At 47.2% G+C, this 20,264-nt stretch overlaps 1 long non-coding RNA gene across 1 annotated transcript; it reads left to right on the forward strand.

Annotated features, from left to right (window-relative positions):
* Positions 1 to 277: 277 nt before the first annotated feature.
* LOC131911519 (uncharacterized) lies at positions 278 to 4,318 on the forward strand. Its single transcript, XR_009379383.1, has 3 exons — positions 278 to 452; positions 3,241 to 3,420; positions 3,987 to 4,318. It is a non-coding gene; the product is annotated as an uncharacterized LOC131911519 (long non-coding RNA).
* Positions 4,319 to 20,264: the final 15,946 nt, after the last annotated feature.

Consider the following 20,264-nt stretch of genomic DNA (forward strand, 5'->3'; position numbering starts at 1 on the left):
GGACAGAGGTTGTCGGCGAGGGTCAGAGACAGCGTGGACCGCGATGAAGAGCAGGAGGAACAGGAGCAAGAAGAAGCTGATCACCACCACGATCAACGAGAGCAGCTCCATCCTCCGCTCGGCGCCGGGGACTCCAGGACTGCAGTGAAGCACGGGGTTGCCATGGGAACCGCAGTGGCGCCCCCGCGGAACCCCACGTTTATTACGGAGAATCGATCTGCACTAGGCGCGGAGGCTACTACAGCCGTGGCCGCTGGAGGCTAGCGGAGGGGAGGCGGGGGGGGGGGGTGGGGGAGGGCGAGGGGGAAGCGAGGGGAGGGGGGAGCAGAGGCAAGGGCTCCCGCCCCTCCTCCACCCGCCTCCCTCCCTTCCCCCATCACGGCTCAGGAACAGCAGAAATCGGAGAATAGCGTGAAGAACAAATTGCTGACTTCCCTACTCGGTTCTCAGTGGTGGGTGGCACGGTGGTTCGCAGGGAGCCGACTGCTGGGAAGGCCGGAGAACCCGTGTCACGCAGCCCCTCGGTCCCCTCCGCAGCCTGCCACCGCCGCGCTGTGCTGGAATCAAAGGCCTGTCGCGCGACGGATCCAGGGGATCCTGTGGGCGTGTGCGCGCCGGGGTGGAGCGGGGGATCTGCAGCCCTGCACCTCCCGCACCCCAGATGAGAAAGTTGGAGGCCAGAGGGCGGGCTTGCGGGGTCACCCTTGAGCCAGGACTGCACTTAATCATTGCGTCCCCCTCGGCGTGCGCTTAAGGCTCGGAGGAAAAGAAAATTCTACCGGGATTCTAGTTGCAAGATCGGTTCCTTTAACTCGCCTCCAGTCGCGGGAGCCAGGGACACAGGAAAGCGCAGCTGGGGTTCTGAACGAAGGGACCGGGTCTGGACGAGGGGCACCCGGGTCGGCTTGCAGCCTCTGGGACACACTGACAGTCATGCCCCTGCCCACCTCTGCTCCCGATAGACTTTCCTGCTCCTGTAATTAAGAGAAACTCAGAAGCTAGACTCACCCCATTTTGCTCATCAACCTTTCTCTTCCCCAGTCATTGCGAAGCCCCTAGCTGGGGAGACTCGGGTCCCTCTCCTGGGCGGCTAAGGCCCTGTCGCTCCGGGCTATGAATATTAATAAGCTGCACGGCTACAGGCTTAATTATTTCCCTTAATTGTAGCTCAACCGAAAATCCTGCCTCCTGCCACTCAGGCCTCCCTAAATCGGGATCATTTGGTTTCCGTGTCTGGAGGCGCCCTCAGCTCAAAGTCCTTCTTTGTGTTGCGCCGCCGCCCAACCTGGAAACCATATGCTGCGCCTCTGCGCCGGTTAAAATCACCCTCAGAGCAATGAGCCTCTCCTTGCTCTAGACTGACTGCATCCCGGGCAGCCTTGCGCTCCCTTCCCCTGAACCTGGTACTCTCTGCTCCCAAGGGATCGCGTCTCTATCTCTCTTTCCTAAGTCCCTAGGATCCTAAGACAGCAGAAGCCTATGGGGTTTGCCAGGTAAGGATGGCCCTTGTAGAGCACTGAATTCGTTCAGCAAGTGACTCGAGGGCACCTGACTCACGGGAAGAGACTCTTCATCCCGGCACCAGCGAGAGCAGCCCTGGCTGCTCCGCTCCACTGTAGCAGGGAAGCCCCCAGCGGTTGGCTTGATCCCGCGGCGCTGGCACACCACCCTGTCCAGCCACCCTGGCAGTTCGCTCCTTGCCCGGGGGCTCTTCCCAGTGCTTCTGGGCCCACTCAGTGGAAAGAGAGGGCGGCGCAGGCACTCAAGGGCTCTGAGCTCTGGGTCGCAGATTGGAGGAGGTCGTGGTAGCCTGCAGTTCACAGTCCTTCTGGCGTTGGAAATCCACTCGAGGTCGAAGCTTAAACCTAGGGTGTTTGCATAACAATTGGGACGTCCAGCCCAGCACTGGCGGGCACTGCCCAGGCCTTCTCTTGTCCAGCTCACCTGCTCTAGAGTGCACCGGGCTTCAGCAGCGCAGGCTTCCTCCTGCACCTCGGCTCAGCAGTTCTGTGTCCCAGAGACTAGGGAAGAGCCCAGAAGGCCCCTCATCACCAGGGAGGGCAGCCCAGTCGAGGCCTGGGATACCCCAGAGGCAGAGAAAGCCGTCTTGCTAATTCAGAGGAGACCAGCAACTCATCGAGAACATTATGCTTGAAGTGTTTCAGAAGGTCTGCTTTCTCTTGGTGTGGACTTGAGGCTTAGACTAAGGCGAGGCCAAAGTCGACAAGAAACAGCTGAATTCAGCTTATTTTAGCTCAAGGTTCTGGGTACTCACAAACTGTCAGAGGGGCACATGTAATCCTAGCATTCCTGGGGCTGAGTGAGGCAAGAGGATTGTAAATTAGAGGACCTTCTGGCTGTGTAGACCCTGTTTCAAAAAATGAAACAAAATAAATTTAAATTCTCTATTACATGAGACAGTTTAAGTTGCATCAAAAGGAAAGTTGGAAAATGCTAAGAATTTAGGTGATATTCCCACAGTAGGTAAATTAGCACTGGGTGTATCTCGGTTTAAAGTGCAGATCTGTCACACGGGTCCAATGAAATGAAACTTCCACAATCTCGAAGATCAGCAGTCAAAGTGGTGGTCACTGGAGTTTCCTAAAGTCTAAACCACCTTCTGAAATCACCAGAAAGAAATCCGCATCAGATATTCATGACTAGCTACAGTATGTAGGTAGTTTCTGGTGGGGGTTTTGGAGGCAAGATCAGTTTTATTTCCTGACCAAACTGACATTTGTTGTGTAATTCACATAGACCAGAGGTTCTCAACCTTCCTAATTCTGTGACCCTTTAATACAGTTCCTCATGTTGTGGTGACCCCCCCATCATAAAATTATTTTTGTTGCTCCTTCATAACCGTAATTTTTGCTACTGTTAGGAATCGTAATGTAAACATTTGTGGAGACAGAGATTGCCAGAGAGGTTGCGGTCTGCACAGGTTGAGAACTGCTGCTGACAGAGTTTCTAGACCAGCAGCAATATTTCACCCAGGCTCAGAGCTCAGCAATGGTGGTCAGACAGGAGGTCTGGAAACTGCAGAGGAACAGCTTTGGCTTTGTCTCATTCCAGCTGTGCCCCCCATCCAGCCGAAGGCCAACAGAATGGGAAAGAGGCTGCGGGATGAGCAGGGGTGGGGGCTGAGAGCAAGGAGCAAGAGGGATGTGGAGTGACCGAGATGGGCATTTGGGCAGGCCAGGCAGGCATTTAAAAAATGACCACTATCCTTGTACCTCCTAGATGCTCAGGAATGGTGTCAAGGGACCCAGAGCAACAGTGTGACAACATGAAGTTAGCCTCCTCTGAAGGGACAATGAGCTTGTTTTGCCTCTCTCAGAATCAGGACAAAGCCTGTTTGGAGTAGGTCCTGCTCCATCCCACTCTTTCTGCGGGAGCAAGTGGAGGCGGGCAGCTACAAAGGTCTCTTGTTCCGTAAGAACCACAGAATGGCATCTGGAAACCTAGTGGGAGTTTTCTAGGCTTGTCTTGATTGGTCTTTTATTTCAACCAAGAATAATTGCACAAGGCTGAGAGAAATGTTAAAAATATTTCTTTGCTAAACGATAGTCCTGAGATCAGTCTCCCTGCTCCCCACTTTTCTCTCCCTCATACTCATCTACATACACACATCACAGATCTACCTGCCCCCTTTGCATTTTGTATTGCACTTTTTAACTTGATAAAAATCAAAGTCATGTACCAACTTGCACTTGTCTCGCAGAAACTCTACCCACGACTCATCTTCCCCGGCAGTAAAAGTCTCTGAAAGCTGTTTTTTGAATTCTGCTAGATTAGCCTCACCCCAGGCCCTCCTAGGATGAAGCGATACTAGAACAGGGCCCAGAAAGCTGCTGTGTCTGTCACTCCCTGGCTGAGCCTGGCTTTGGGGGGTACGGAAGTGGTCCAAACAAGACCTCCTGCTGCCTCCGCCAGCCTCTGGATCTGCTGCAGCCAGGACAACCTAATAAACACCTCCATTGCTGTAGGATTGCAGGTGGAAGCAACTTCTGCTGGCATCTTGCAGCTACTGCTTACTACCCACACAGACAGAAGAAGCAGAGCCCAGAGGAAAGAGGAGATCGGGCTGCAGACAGAAGTGGAACACCAGCCCTGGCCCCCACAGCAGTCACTGTAAAGCAGAGGAGAGACACTGGAAACCACTGTCAGTTTTGGGAATGACGGTTTTACTCCGAGATCACACTGCATCTCTCCAAGATGGCTGACTGAATATAGGCCCTGGCAATTGGCCTTGCTTCACTGAGAACCTTCAGGGTGTGACATGTGTTCACCTACACATTAAACTGTCTTGGACTTGTGACGCCTCCTGCATTTTATATAGTACAGATAACCAGACACACCTTCCAGGCACACGTGGGAAACCAGCACTCAGCTACACCCCGCACCTGGTGTGGGCCTAAGATGACAAGACAGGGAGCTGAAAGGACTCAATACAGCCTCTCTTTTGCTTAGGTTTTCCTGTGCGCTGCTTTTAGTGTCTCAGGTCCTCAGCCTGCTGTCACGGGAAATACTGGGAAGAGGTAGGGAACTGGATCAGAAGGAAGGGAGTGTCCTTTGATAGGTAGAGCTGGGCCCAATAAAGAACGGGAAATTTGAAAACTACTTAGCTACACATGACAGCCAACCTCCTACCTTGGTTCACCAGAGCAGGCCTACTTGGTAATGACAGCGGATAGAGCACTTGCTGTATACAAGGTGCTATGTCAAGCATCTCTCACGTAACCGCCCGGTTCAACCCTACAAGTGACTATAGTGGACAATCTTTCACAAATACACACTTAGGTTTATTTTTATTATTTTTAATCATCTGTACGTGCATGTGAGTTTGTGCATGTGAGTCCATGGAGGCCAGAGGTCAGATCCCCTGGAGCTGGAATTACAGGCAGTTCTGAGTGACCCGATATGAATGCTGGGAATCAAACAGGAATCCTCTGCAAGATAACAGCTGAGTTATCTCCAGTCCTGACAATCTTTGTTTTAAAGGTGGGGAAACTGAGGCACTGAGAGATATTCTTTAATATTGGTAAGCAGCAGAATCAGGACTTGACTGGTTTATTCACTTGTGAATTAGTACAAACCATCAAATAGGAGAAACCGGTTTAAGTAAAGTGTAGCCACTGAGGTCAAGGACCTTCACTTGGAATGTAGGTTTTTACTATCTGAGCACGAGAACACATTTCAGGCTACTTTTTTTCTTCCTGTTTCTTCCTAGACTACAGATCTGGGATGCTTACAGCAGTATCTAAGTGGCAGGTCATGCAAATGTGTCCCATAGAGTTCGAGGAAGAATTCTCAGGCGGAATCTGGCTAGGAGACACCAATGGAGGACCTACGTACCGCTAGTTATTTAGCGTTTGATGTCTTACGTCGGTTGGGTTAGTTAAACCAGAGGGAAGGATCAGGGATAAGGTTATCTTAATAAAAAAGGAGGAAGCAGACAGGAGCGACCTGAAACCAAAAGAAAGACAAAAACATTGGTAGTAGAGAGGTTGAGAGTAGGGGATTGACGCTCAAACATTTGTCCTGTTTTCAGCAATCAAAACTTTGCAATAGTTCAAATAATTTGTAAAGCACATATGTGTTTCCTTCGTGTCTCTGAACCCATTTGTTCAAGCTTGCTTTCTATTGCTGTGATAAACACCATGACCAAAAGCAACATGGGGAAGAAAAGTTGATTTCACCTTACTGCTCATCATGAAAAGAAGTCAGGGCAGGAACTCAAGGCATCACTGGAGGCAGGAGCTCAAGTGGAGGGCATGGAGGAGCATTGCTTCCCGGCTTGCTCCTCATGGCTTGCTCAGTTTCCTTCTTGATACAACCCAGGGGGGACCGCCTGCCTAGGGATGACACCACCCGCAGTGGGCTGGGCCCTCTCACATCAATGATTAATCAAGAAAATGCTCCACAGACTTGTCTGCAGGCCAGTCTGGAGGATGCATTTTCCTGCCAGATGACCCTAGCTTGTAGACATTGACAAGAACAAAAACCAGCACACTATTCTGAGTTTAGAGTGCTTTATTTTCTAACTTTTTTTTGCATATTCCTTCATTTATTCTTTTCATACCTGATAAGTTCAATAGTGCACATTATTTCGTCTTTTCATTTTTTTTTTCAGGAAGTGGGTGCAGGAAACAAACAAATGAAAAGTTGTCTTTTGCATTGCAAGGCACCAAGTACGGTACTCTGGGCACATTGTCTTATCTCGTCCCCAAATATCATTGAATTATGGATTTAATCGGTTCCTTTTGACACATTAAGAAACTTAAATCCAGGGGGCGATTGATTGGTTATTTGTAACATTTCTACATAACATTTCCCAAAAGGCTGTCAATCGTGAGGAAGACTAGAAAAGAACCAGTTTTACTATGACAGCTCATCAGGACAGTGCTTGATGTTTCCACACTCTCAACACCAGAATTTTTTCCTTTGCTTCTGTATGGAACGTTATGCCACTGTTCCAGAATGAGTTGGTTTCTAAAGTGCTGGTTTGATAAGAGTGGAGGGCTTTTTAGGGGAGAAACATTCTTAATTAAGTAGATGGAAATGAATAAGAAAATGATTGAGTTTTTTTTTCCTGCTTCGCAAAATGCATTTGGCTTATTTAGTATGCTGAAGATGTGTTTAAGTGTTCACTCGTTTTTTTGCCTGGCCCGATTTTAGTATACCACTTCATTAAATGGAAATATGTCATTATTAAAATAATGTTCAATCAGCCACAATCCATCTACTCTCATACAACTGCTTTTGTTTTCAAACAATGTACTTAACGTGAATCATTTTTGTAAGAATAAGTATATTGTTTGCTATTTTATTTAATACCCTATTATATAAACATCTCATTATTTCTATAGATTATTAAGAAAATGGCTGTGCAAACCCTTTTGATGATTTGCCATAATATGCTAAATAAACTATGCTTCTGAAAATGAAAAATTCAGTCGCTTCAAACACTAGTTCGGGGATTCTTTAATGGGTAGCGATAATGTAGGCTGCCAGGCATTAAGTGCTCACTGCCTAAGCACCGCTTGCTAAGGCGTTTAAAGAGCACATTTGATTTCACCCAAGGACAACAAAAGCCACAGGCGGTAGTTTTATTAACCTCATTTTGCAAATTCTAAAACTGAGGCACAGAGTGGTGGTGGCAGACCCAGGAAAGCGGCTGAGCATCAGGAACCTCAGGCTGACCCTCTCTCGCACATGCTCCTAGGTACTAAACCCTGTGGCCACTGAACCTGTTAGACCTGTAGTTCTTATTGATGAATTTCCAGAGTAGAAACAAACCTGATTCTTCCTGTGCCCATCACATTGCTCTCTGCTGGCATAGCCACGGAGAATAGTTTTTCTTGAAATAAGGAAAATAGTCTCACCTTCTTGCAACACTGGATAGTGTTATTAGTTTAAAAGATGATACACGATAAGCACAAAATTGCATTTTGGGCTTATTCTATACGAATGTTTATTTGATGAAATGAAGACCAATATGATTTTTCCAGTTGTTTGTGAGTTTGTTTTATATGTGAATTGTGGTGGATAGACTTGGGCATTTATGCGTTGGTGTCCGTGTTTTCTGAGTGAATTTGAATGATTTCATTACAGTTTATGTATAATAACATTTCTCCTTTGTCCTGATTAAAAAGTGTCTTACTCTGTGGTTGGCCTTCTGACATTTTGTAGGCTCCAGCTTTTTGAAGATTTATTTTTTTTATTATTTGTTAATATGAGTAGGTGTGTGTTTCTGCATGTGGGGATGTGCACACAAATGGAGGGCAGAGGCATAGGATTCCCTGGAGCTGGAGTTTCAGGTGGTTGTAGGCTGCCTGTTGTAGGTGCTGGGAACGAGATGTAGGTCCTCTGGAAAAGCAGCAAGTGCTCTTAACTGCTGAGCTCTCCAGCCCTGTACACGACACTTAAAAAAAGTAGATTCGTGACCTAAAGGATCGAATTCGCAGCACTGGTTGCTAACTCAGTGGCAATTTGATTATGTGGTATTATTTTCCAAAGCTAATTAGAATTGATAATTATGCAATTAATTAGGGAGGAATCTATCTCATTTTTAACAAGTCAGGCTTGAGCTTGGTGGAAGCCAGCCACATGATTTTGCTATTTTCTATCCTTGAAGTCATGAATAAATAGAATCATGAAGCTAAAAACCTGCGAGTGTTAATTTTTTTTCCCTGTAAAAACAACAGTTTACGTTTCATTTACTAGGAGCCAGCATAGACATGTCTACTTTGTTTTCAGTGTTTTTGGTTGTAAAAGCATTTTAAAGCAAAGCACAGAAACAATATATCACGTGGGTCCTGGATAAAAGGGCACATTTTGTTGTCAACTCAGATGTAATTTTCATGCCTATATTTTTCCAAAATGGAAAAAAAAAATGAAGGAATATTAAGGTAGTTTCCCAGGCAGCCCTTTGGGGACTTTATATGATCTTTCCTGCCCTACTTATTAAGATTTTTAGGGTGAAAAAACAACATTTGTATCAGTCCTATCTTTTAAAATTTAAAGTGCAAGTTTCTGGATATATGTCTTTCAGTTGTGCATTTTAGTGTACACACACACACACACACTCACACACACAGACACACACACACCACACACACACACTCACACATATACACACACACACTCACACATACACACACAGAACTCTTTTTTTGTGGAGACAGTCTTCGTATGTGATCTGCCTGTGGTGTGTGTGTGTGTGTGTGTGTGTGTGTGTGTGTGTGTGTGTGTGTGTGTGTGTTGGTCAGAGTTCAACCTTGAGTGCCCTTCCTCGGAAGCCAAGCCAAACATCTTGATATTTTGAGACAGGGTCTCTCACTGGGACTTGGTGCTTACTAGCAAGTCTCAGTGATCCTCCTGCCTCTGTGTTTCAGGTGCTGGGGTTACAGTGGGAAACACTTCACTCTGCGTTAGATGGGTCCTAGGGAGGGAACTCAGATCCTCATGCTCGTAGGGCAAGTACTTTGCCGACTGGCTATTTCCTCAGTCCCCTTATTCAATGTTTTAAAACACATTCTCGGTGGTGGTGGTTGTGGGGGGTGGTTGAGATGTTTTGTCTTTATCTGTCTTGGTTTGGGTTACTATTGTTATAATGAAACCCCATGACCAAAGTTGGGGAGGAGAGGGTTTATTTGGCATATGCTTCCACACCCATAGTCTATCACTGAAGGAAATTAGGATGGGAACTCAAGCAGGGCAGGAACCTGGAGGCAGGAGCTGATGCAGAGGCCATGGAGGGGTGCTGCTTACTGGCTTGCTCTCCATGGCTTGCTCAACTTGTTTTCTTATAGAACCCAACATCACCAGGCCAGTGGTGGCCCCACCCATGGTGGTCTGGGCCTCCCACATCAATTACTGATTAAGAAAGTACTCTGCAGGCTTGCCTACAGCCCAATCATATTGAGGCATTTTCTCAATTGGAGTTCCCCCTCTGAGATGATTCTAGCCTCTGTCAGTGTGGGAGTCTAGCTCCCACCTTTCAAATGGTTCTTGGAGGAGAGAGGGATAAGAAAATATTAGATAGAATAAAAGATGGAGGTGAGAAGAAAGATAGAAACCATGATAGCTTCGGGAGGGCCTGGGTCAATTCCCAACAGCCCCAAGGTTTATTCAAACGGGCTTTTTATAATATGTCAAGGGGAGAGGCAAAAGACCTCCCCCCTTGCAAGATCAAAGCACACTGCATAGCCAAATCATCTCCTTATGCAGCCCTGCTGGGTAAAGCAAGCCCAGATTCTCTGACCCTGAGGAAGTTCCCACTAGGAAACCTCTGTGGCCTTCCACATGTCAGGCTGACATAAATTTAGCCAGCATAATATCCTGGGTATTTCCCAAGGCCCAGGAGTTAGAGAAATGGCTTGGGAAGAAGGGTTACTCGTCTAGAATTTCTACTCCCTTCCTACTACGCACTCACGTCCCCGTCAGGGTTCTTTTCAGTTTGGCAGAACTCCCGGGAGTGACAGCAGTTGTCAGACATGGCATGAGCTGGCAGTCCTTGTCAGCATTCTGCCCAGTCAAATAACCCCTTACCTTTTCTTTACCAATGCTGGAGAAATGTGTCTTTGGCTATCTTGAAAGTTTCTACATATAAAAAGAAGTCGAGGGAAATCAGGTGTTTGCAGAGTAGCGCCTACTTGCTCTGAGGGGCCCAGAAATCACGGTCATGTCTTTATTTGTGTCCAGTCTCTTCCAGCCCAGCACAGAGATGGCCAGTAGAGGCCTTTCATTTCTCCGAGAAATCATCTCTCTTTTCCAAAGCTTTACCCCTGAATTGATTGTGTACTCAATGGATGTGAGATGAGCATCTCAAACTGTGATTGGGTGAGGGCGCTGGGAAGATGGCTTAGCGGTTAAGAGCCCTAGCAGAGGACCTGGTTTGGTTCCCAGCATCCACAGGGTGACCCACAACTACCTGGAACTCCAGTTTCAGGGGATCTGATGCCCTCTTCTGGCATCCAAGGGGATGTACACGTGGTGCTCATACATATATGCGGGCAAAACACTCATACACATAAAGTGAAAATAAATCTTTAAAAAACACAAGGGAGTCAGTATAGGGTATGTTTTATTCTCAGTGGATACCATGGGGGTGTTCAAAGAACGGTGGCTTCAGAAAACAGCAAATCCTTGAACCATGAAGTTAAGGTAATCCACATGGTGCCCAGAATCCCAAGAAATCAGTCCAGGTGCAGATCCACGGCCCCTGCCAGCCCTTGGGAGAGTGTGTGTGTGTGTGTGTGTGTGTGTGTGTGTGTGTGTGTGTGTGTGTGTGTGTTACTCTACACTCTGCTTACCCTTTGGCCTTTCAAAGTTAATGTCTCCCCCCAGACACTCTTTAAAAATGTGCAAACAAGCTGACATTATGCCCAGGGCTCAAAATGTCCTTTTAAAATCTCAACATTCATATATTAAACCAGTTTCCAAATTCCTTTTTGGGGAGACGAAGAGCTGAGAAGTGGCTTGCTTCTGGGTGGGGATCTTCCTTTCTAAGAAAGCAGATTTATTTTAAACAAACCTGTGGTTTCTATTTCTAAAGCTTCACCTGGCCCCTTTCCCACAGAAGGATTGGAAGGAGTGAGGTGGGAGGCTGTTGCTTGCGGCAAAGGCTCAGAAAAGCTCTTATTGGAGGAGAAAAGGAGCCAAATTCTTAATTCTTCAAGTTGGAACCCAGCAGCCTTCATCGGTTGTATTTAAATAGTCCTCGTAATGTCTTGATTACATTTGAGTTTCTCACATACAAGAGCTCACCAGCCGGTCTTTGCTATAAAACGCCAGAACTATTGGCTCATCTTTTGGGGGTCAAATAAATGAGAGCATCCTGCACTGTGGATTTCCCCCCAAATAATGTAGCTCCAGTGTCTCGAGGCTGTAAAACTATGCCGTATTGATTTCATAGATGGTAGCTTTTGAATGGAGTGAAAAGACCTTGTTTAATTAATCCAACCATTCACTCAGTGAACATTTATCACATGCCTGTCGTATGCCTCCACCGTAGGAAACATCTGCCTGTCACTCCGTGCTTACTAAATCGGAGGAGTCAGCTGTCCAAGCAGGAATGGCTGTCGTGTAGGAGAGTACAGCCCACACATCAGCTCACACATCAGCTCGGTGTCAGGCACTCCGCACCTCTGTGCTTTGTTTTCTGAATAACCTGTTCCGCTGGGGGTTATTGGTTACTCTTTCTTTTTTGTTGGTGTGCGTGTGTGCGTGCGTATGTGTGTGCGTGTGCGTGTGCATGTGTGTGTGTGTGTGTGTGTGTGTGTGACCATGGTCACGCAGATAGTAGAGGACAGTCGAGGAGGACATCACTCTCTGCCTTTTTCCCTGGAGACAGGGTCTCTCCCTGAGCCTGAAGCTCTCTGTTTCCGACAGACTGGCTGGCCAGTGAGCCCCCAGGATCCCTCGCCTCTGCCCCGCAGGGCTGGGGTGCGGGCACTTACCCCATGCAGTGCTTTTAAGTGGGTGCCACAGACCAGAACTCGGGACCTCGTGTTGGCACAGCAAGCGCTGTTCCTCGCTGAGGCATTGTGTAAGCCTCATTAGCTCCATTTTAACTTCCAGGGAGCCGAGCCTCACAGGTTTTGTCTCTGTTGGTGATAGTGGAACTAGTTGGCCCAGATCCAAGATCGTTCATGTTAGATGCCTGGGAAGTTCTACATGGAAATAATCCTAAGGTTAGAGTAAAGGTAAGAGGGTTGGGGGAAAAAAATCCATGTAAAAATAAAACAGGATGGGTTTGAACTAAAATCTGGTCTTGATTGTGGCTACTGATCAATTACATTGGTATTATTATCAATATTTCCCCCTGTCCTGGTGCTGGGAATTGAACTCCAGGCCTTGCACACGCTAGGCAAGCACTCTACCACTGAGCTGCAGCCCCAGACCAGATTTTATTATTGCTATCTGTTCTTGTATATTTATTTATAAAGCCACCACTCTTCAAAATGACGGGGAATTGAGCGTCACAGCCTCTAATCACTAGCCGTTATGGGCCTGTGTCACCTTTAACTACCCATGGCTTGGCTCCATCTGACCCCTCCTCCAGGCAGCACCCTTTGGTTACTCAGTTTGCCAGTACCATGTTAGAGGCAGGACATCCCTCCTGGACCCCTGCATCCTGCCTCACACCTTTCTCGTGGTATGTTTCTAGTCAATATTTGCCAACTGTGGGGATACTGCTTCCTGCTTCGGAACAACCAGAGAGGTGGAAAGGGCCCGGTAGTTTCTTGATGTGTTAAATTCTCTTAGAATGGCAAGGCGGAGGCAGGTTGTAAGCTCGGCCAAAGATCACTGTCAGCTTGTTAATCCCTGAAAAGTCCAGCCTGAGAGAACAGAGGCTCACAGTTCAGAAACCCCAGGTGGATGTTTCAAGGGGGAAAAAAAAATGAGCAAATTCACCGTCAAGTTCCGAATTCCAAGGAAGTTTGGAAAGTCAGTGTTCCTTCCTTCACAAACCCATCACCAACAGAGCCTGTCAGATAAACCACGAACCACTCGGCAAACAGTAGTTTGAACACAGAATTCAGACCCAGGCCAGTCCCCTGAGGTTAGAGAAGAGGCAGCATCGTGAAATCTCAGGAAGCCATGTGGCATTCGACTGCACCCAAATCTCCCTTTGATTTCCAGGGTGTTTCAACTCAGTGTGGATCCATGCCTGTGAAGAGGAACGGGGGTTACAGGAATCTCGCATGGGAAGTATCGGGCACTTGAAAATCCACCCTGTTACATCATTCATGTAATGAAGGGTTCCGCTCAAGGCAGACGCTTGTGAGTCAGATACGGAAGACCCGTGTCCTTTCATTCTTATAAAGACGCCCTAAATCTGGTGCTGGCTCCTGCTAGCTGATCGCCACAATGGGAAAGGAAGCAGATATGACCACACTAAATATGCTGCAGGTCGGGAGAAGAACGAGGGGGTAAAGAAGACTGCAATGTTTGTGAAAAAGAGAGCTGAATGGGATGCGTGGCTAACTCACAACCTGCCCACACAACTATAAACATTCACTAGGCGTGCGCTGTTTGCCAGGGACTGTGTGTGGTGCTGGAGGAGCAATAAACACAGTCTCTGTCCTGAGGAGACTGCAGTGGATCTGGCAGATCTTTGAGCAGTGTACAGAGGGCCATGGACTCTGCTGAACTCACCCCAACTCAAGATACATCATACAAGTCAAACATCGGGGTCTATCCATCCTCCTGTTACTGCTGTAATGACATTCAGTATCTCTGAATAGCCCTAGTTACTAAATGTGGCCCCAAATGATTACCAACTTGAATAAGAAAAAAATCCGATGTAAAAAAAAATAAAGCATTCCTGATACAAAAGACAGCATAAGCTAGGTGCCAGAGACAGAAGGTAAAATCAACACAATTCAAGATGCATGAAGGCAGGAGGTCGTCTGTCTGGTTCTGCATTTGTGGTACTTGGCATAGTACCCATCACATGGTGGGTGCTCAGGAAGGATTATTAGTTGAATGATTAAATCTAGATTCTAAACAGTTTTGGCTGGGTGTCAGGATCCACCTCTTACATGGAGTAACTAAACCACAGCAAACCGGTTTCCAGCCAGGGGACCATCACAGCTCCTTCCATGGCTTGGATTAGCCACATCTAGCTTTAATCTGTCTCTAGACTCTACTGTTTCCCTAGCTTCTTCCTTGGCTTTCTCTCAGTTCGGCAGTGACCTCTGGGTCTGCTGAGCTGAGGAGAGAGCGGTTGCCCAACATTGACTTAACCTCCATCAAACATCACCTCTGACCTTGCACGTCATCAGACACACCTTGTTCCTCGGGTGTGCTTGGCCAGTTTGCAGAGATTTTCTGCTTGTTGGCTCTTTGTTCTACTCACTGATTTCCTGACCCTCACAGCCCATGAGTATCACCACAAGAGGTGCTCAGCCTGGGGCTTTAAAATGTTCATTGAGTTTGGTACTGGGAAATCAACTTATTTTAATCCTCTATTCATGAAGTGACAGTTCATACCTTAAAGGTGTCTTAGTCTATTTTCTGTTGCTATCACAAAATACCTGAGACCTGGCAATTTATAAGGATGGAGGTTTTTGTTGTTTTTGTTTTATTTTGTTTTGTTTTTTACTCCTGTTCTGGAGACTGACAAATTTAAGAGCATGACTTTGGCATCTGCTGATGATCTTCCTGCTATATTACAACCTAACTGAAGGTCCTGCAGGGTGAGAGCAATCATGTCAGCTCATTTTCTTCTCCTGCCTCTGGGAGTTAAGTTTCTTGCACATAAACTTTTAGGAGACACATTCAAGCCATAGAAAAAGAATCATGCAAATTGCTTCTTTAAAAATGCTTTTATTATTTTATGTGTATGCATGTTTTACATGCAACTATGTCTACACAGGCCAGAAGAGGGCATCAGATTCCCTGGAACCTACCACAGTGTTGCTGGGAATTGAACTCAGGTCCTCTGCAAGAGCAGACAGTGCTCTGAACCACTGAGCCATCTTTCTAGGCTGGCAAACTTGTTCTTGAAGAAAGAACTCTGCAAATCACAAATGGCATTAGGAGTGCCAGGATGTGACTTAATGTTGGAGGGCTTGCCAAGCACGTGAGAGTCATTCCCCTCAAAACAACAACAACAACAACAACAACAACAACAACAACAACAACACCATTCAGACAAAGTCATTGACAAAGTTAGAGAACCTTTGTGAACCATACAGATAAGTAGATTCCCCAAGGACTGGAGGTTGCTTGGTTTTCTCAAATAAAGAACATGTCAGAAATGAACACATTAAGTACTTTCCCTTATACGATACCCCTTGAGCAAAGTCCCTTTAAGTGAGCTGTAGGCGTAAGTTCTGCAAAGTTGAGTTGGTTTGGGTAAACATTTCCGAAAAATGTGCTAGTCTTGGTTGCAAACTCTGAGAAGTCTGCTTCGTTGTAAAACTGGTGGCAAACTATTGTAGAAACCTTGGTGAACTTTCAGAGCACAGTTAGCAATGCCTTTCAGGTGTCTGAGTTAGAGAAGGCGGTGATCTCAGGGCTTATGCAAAAGAGTTCAGGACTTTCTGAACAGTGCTCCGCCTGAGGCACTCACCTGGCAGGCATCCTGGTCTTCGAGGATCATATCTCCATTGCAGCTAGATGGGGCATGCACCAGGCCTGCTCTGGGCTAAGCTCACCGGCAGCAGAAAGTGTTTATTATCATCCACCCCGAGGTCCCAAGATTTTCATTCAGTAATTCAGTCATTACCATGAAAAACAAAATGATCCATGTGTGCCGTGCTGAGAATAGAAGCCAGGTCCTCGGGCTCTACCACTCAGCCATTGCTTTTGCCTCTAGCAGACACTTATGCTGGGTACTTACTCAGGAAGACAAGCAGAGGCATGCTTATGTCCCCCACCTTCACCCCCTTCGGGACACATAAGTTTCAACTGTATCTCAGTCATAGCTTGGATTGATTTAGGAGACACAGCATCAGGTCCCATTGCTAAGAGCAAGGGTCATTGTGTAACTGGACCCACACAGCCCTTCCTGAGGTTTGTAAGCTAATGAGGAAGGAACACTCGCCACAAGGTGTAGAGCCCAGGAAGCCCCGAGTTAGTGACGTCCTGAGTGAATGTGTGTTGTTGACATGGGTATAACTGTGTCAAAGACTTCAGATTCAGACCTCTCGGAAAATGTAGAACCTTTTCCCACCCTCCAGGGTGAAGCTCTGAGAGATGGCAAAGCCTTCCTCTGGTCTGTGTGTGGATGTTGGTAGTGTGTACAGAAAACAGATTTCCATTCTACTTCCCTACCCCTGGACATCTATGGTGTGAAGACTGCTGCCCTGTAGAGACTACTCCTGCCCAGATCGACTAGACCGGTGTTCAACTTTAAACCATAAACCTGCCTCCTTATTTATCTATATGCAATGGCCCACTCCCCTTTCAGCAGTATGCAGTAACCCCGCCTCTCTGTTCAACTCCATGTAATAAACACTCTGAGCTTCCAGGGTGTGTGGCTTCTCCATCAGAGAGGCCGGTTTACCCCAATCCAGCTTTTCTGTGCCTTTCTGGCTTTGTCTTTTCTTTGTTTCCTCACTGGCCCCCACTTCAGATCTGTCCTTGGAGCCATGCTGAACACTGCAACAAGGCCTTTCACCCCAGGCTCCCTGACTCCCTGTCAGAATCACTATCCAAATAGACCATTCATTTTTAAAATTTTGTCTCCCCCCACCACCACCACCTGCAGGCCTGACATGACATCTTTCCTAGCACACAGTGAAGGGCCTGAAACAGAAGTGAAGGTGTCTCTGCAACCTGTCAGCCACTGGAACTTCAGAGACTGGGAGCTACCGTGGCTCTGGGCTCAGGGTTACTGTATTCCGGGGGAGACTGGTGAGGAGGGTGGACTGGGGATGAACTGTCCCTTTGCACTCTGAAAAGCCAAGGCAGAGGTGGGGCTCTCCAAACTGCCTCCTCTTGTATACACTTCAGGAGATGAACCCAGGGTCTTGTGCACACTATGTGAGCCCTGTACTGCTGAGTGTGTGTGTGTGTGTGTGTGTGTGTGTGTGTGTGTGTGTGTGTGTACACTTATTATTTTTGATGGTCTTCCTGAGTAGTCCAGACTAGCCTTGAACTCTCAATCCTTTTGCTATGTCCCGGGATTATAGAGCAGTGCTGCCACACCCAGCTGGTGAGTTTATCCTTCTAAAGCAGAGACCCTTTGTCACCCTTGTTTGTGATGTTCTCCTGACTCCCCGAGCCTCCTAAATAAAGAGCACCATTTTTGCACACACACAGACTTCCTTTAGTAATCTGATTGCTTGGAGTCGAATTTCTATACGAAATCTGCTCTGATGTCCTATGTGCAGTTCAGTCATCCACGGAACTTTCACCCCAAAGGATATAGGGAAATTTGCCTGTTCTTTTGATTTCTCCACCTCCTCTGGTCCCCAGCCCTGGCTGACTACTGACCTGCTTTGTATCACTGTAATCTCATCACTATTTTGGCCAAGAATTTCATGCAAATGGAATCACAGACTATGCAGCCAGGCTTCTTTTGCTCCGCCACACATCTTTTGATATTTATGCATGATGTGTCTAATGAAAAGTTTGTTCTTTTCTTTTGTTCTTGTCTGAGTAGTATTCCATTGTGTGGCCATAATGCAATTCCCATTCTTTAGACGATGTCGTTGCTATTTGTCTAAGGCTGCTAATAAACAAGTCTGTGCATGTCTCTCTGTGAGCATGTGTTTTACATTCTCTGTTAAATACTTACTGCTAGGATTTCTGCATCATGGGCAAAGGCATATTTGACTTTACAAGGGGTTTGTTGTTGTTGTTTTTTGAGACAAGGTTTCTCTGTATAGCCCTGGCTATCCTGGAACTCACTTTGTAGCCCAGGCTGGCCTTGAACTCACAGAGATCTGCCTGCCTCTGCCTCCAGAGTGCAGGGACTAAAGGTGTGCATCACCACGCCCAGCTCAACTATGTAAGACTCTTGCGAGTGGTTTCCCAGGGTGACTGTACGCCTGCTCAGTCTCTGCACCAGGGTTTAAACATTTCACTGTGTAACGTCCTCACCAACATTTGGTATTTCCATAGGTTTAACTTTAGCCACTCTGTGTATTGCACAAGATTTTCAGAGTCCTTCAAAAAACACGTTGGCCTTTCCTCCAGACGGCCCCTGCCCTGGTTGTGTGGATTCATGCTCCTCCTCAAAGGACCAGCCTTCTAATGAGAGGTCTCTGCCCTTCTCAAGGACAAACTGGTACCCATCACCCCTTTCTAGTCTATCATTTTTGTATGATCCCTTCCCTTCCCTCCTCTCCACTCTCTCTCGTTTCTTTCAACTCCAAGTTCGGTATGGAGAGGAAGAAGCATTCACATCTTTGAAATCCCAGTACTTAGCACCAAGCATGGAATTGCTTGCTGGCCAAATGAAGGCACGAATCTTAAGACGTGACTATGATTTCTAGTTGATGAGACTCACTGTCTCCTGTAACACACCTCAGTCTTTCTTCAAGGAATGGATGACGGCATGGGTGTTCTCCCTGCAGTGGTCTTGAATTTGGAAGAAAAACAGTGGCCCATACTGCTACAGATAGTGGAATAGCAGAACCACATGGGCCTTAGCTCTACTTTACCTCTCTGTGTCTGTTAAGACCATTCATTCATTCATTCATTTATTCATTCATTCATTCAAAAGTACTTCAAAGACTCATTATATGCAAGGGCTCTGGCAGACTCTAAGGTCACTGGCAGGCCCCAGAGAAGGGGTAATATTGGTGGAACAGACAACAATGTCTTGGGAAGCCGGGGTAACTTGATGTAATGAAATGACAGGGCTTGAGTGGTGGAGAGACAGGGGATACCTTGGTGATGGAGTTGACATTCACAGAACTGACCAGGGAACATGAGTGTGGCCCCTTGGACTCAACCCTGGCTAGAGCTCTCAAGGGGAGAGCCAGGCATCTCCAGCACAGCCCTCGGAGGGTCATGACCAATGGGGGCCAGGTGAGCCCAGGAGGCCTTCACCCAGCTTCCAGTACTCGAAGCCTGGGCAATTAAATAAAGAGGCTTATTTCTTACAGTTCGGAGGCTAGGAAGTCCAGGAGCATGGTGGGAGACCATGCTGGGTCCTCACTCGGCAGAGGGCATCACATGGTGAAAGGGCCAGAGATAGGGGCTTAACTTTTATAATAAAGCCAGCCTTGTGCTAATGAATCCACCCCCATGGAAGTGACATTAATCCATTCGGGAGGGTGGAGCCTTCATTAATCCAGGACTCTGTAATTATATTTCATACACAGGAACTTTCTGAAGGACACATTCAAGCCACCGCAGTGAAGGGGACTGAAATCTGCCTCTTGGGGCCCAGGGGTCAGGGCAGAGTCATTTATTTATGTCTGTTTAACGAGATAGTAAAAGTGATGAGGTCAGCATTTTAGGGAAAGATTCTGATAAACAAACGGGGCAGAGGACAGGGACCAGGGCAGTTCCAACACTGCCACAGACCCCTGCACTAGCTGAGAAGGCTTTCCATGCTCCCACACCTCCAACAAGGCCCCCAGCTTCGGCACAGGACTGACTTCCGCTCACTAAGAACGCTTCCTCGGAGTGTCCGCCGATACCCTGACTGTGTCTGATGCTATGTGGCCTGTTCAGCCTCTCCTCTCCTCCTCGACTCTCATCAGTGGGTTGAGTGAAGCTGCTGTATAGCAAGTCCAGCTTTAGGCACCACACTCGTTATCCAACAGATAAGAAACGTCAGCACACGGCTGGGGAGGCGGCTCAGTAGTTAAAGCATTGCGGGGCAAGCCTGGGGATCAGAGTTCGGATCCCCAGAACTCATGAAAACGGAGAGTGGGCTTGGCAGCCCATCTGTGATTTTAGCCTCCCAAAGTTGAGGCAGGGCATCCCCAGAGCAAGCTGGCTAGCAACACTGGCCGTATCCAAGAGCTCTAGGTTTGACTGAGAGACCCTGCCTCAATGAATAAAGCGGAAAAGCAATTGAGGGTGATTCCAGACATCCACTTCGGACCTCCACATCTATGTAAACATTCACCCACACAGGTTAGCCCTTACACATGCAAAACGTGCCTATCTACACCACACACACACACACACACACACACACACACACACACACACACACACACACAAATTGGAGGGGGGGGATGAGCAGTGTCAATTAGTACAGTGATTCAGGGGGTTCCTAGGGAGGGCTTAGCGGGCATCTTAGAACAATATAGCTCAGCTCACTCAAGGCTACCTTCCCCCAG

Source organism: Peromyscus eremicus, chromosome 5 (genome assembly GCF_949786415.1).
Source record: "Peromyscus eremicus chromosome 5, PerEre_H2_v1, whole genome shotgun sequence".
NCBI lineage: Eukaryota > Metazoa > Chordata > Mammalia > Rodentia > Cricetidae > Peromyscus > Peromyscus eremicus.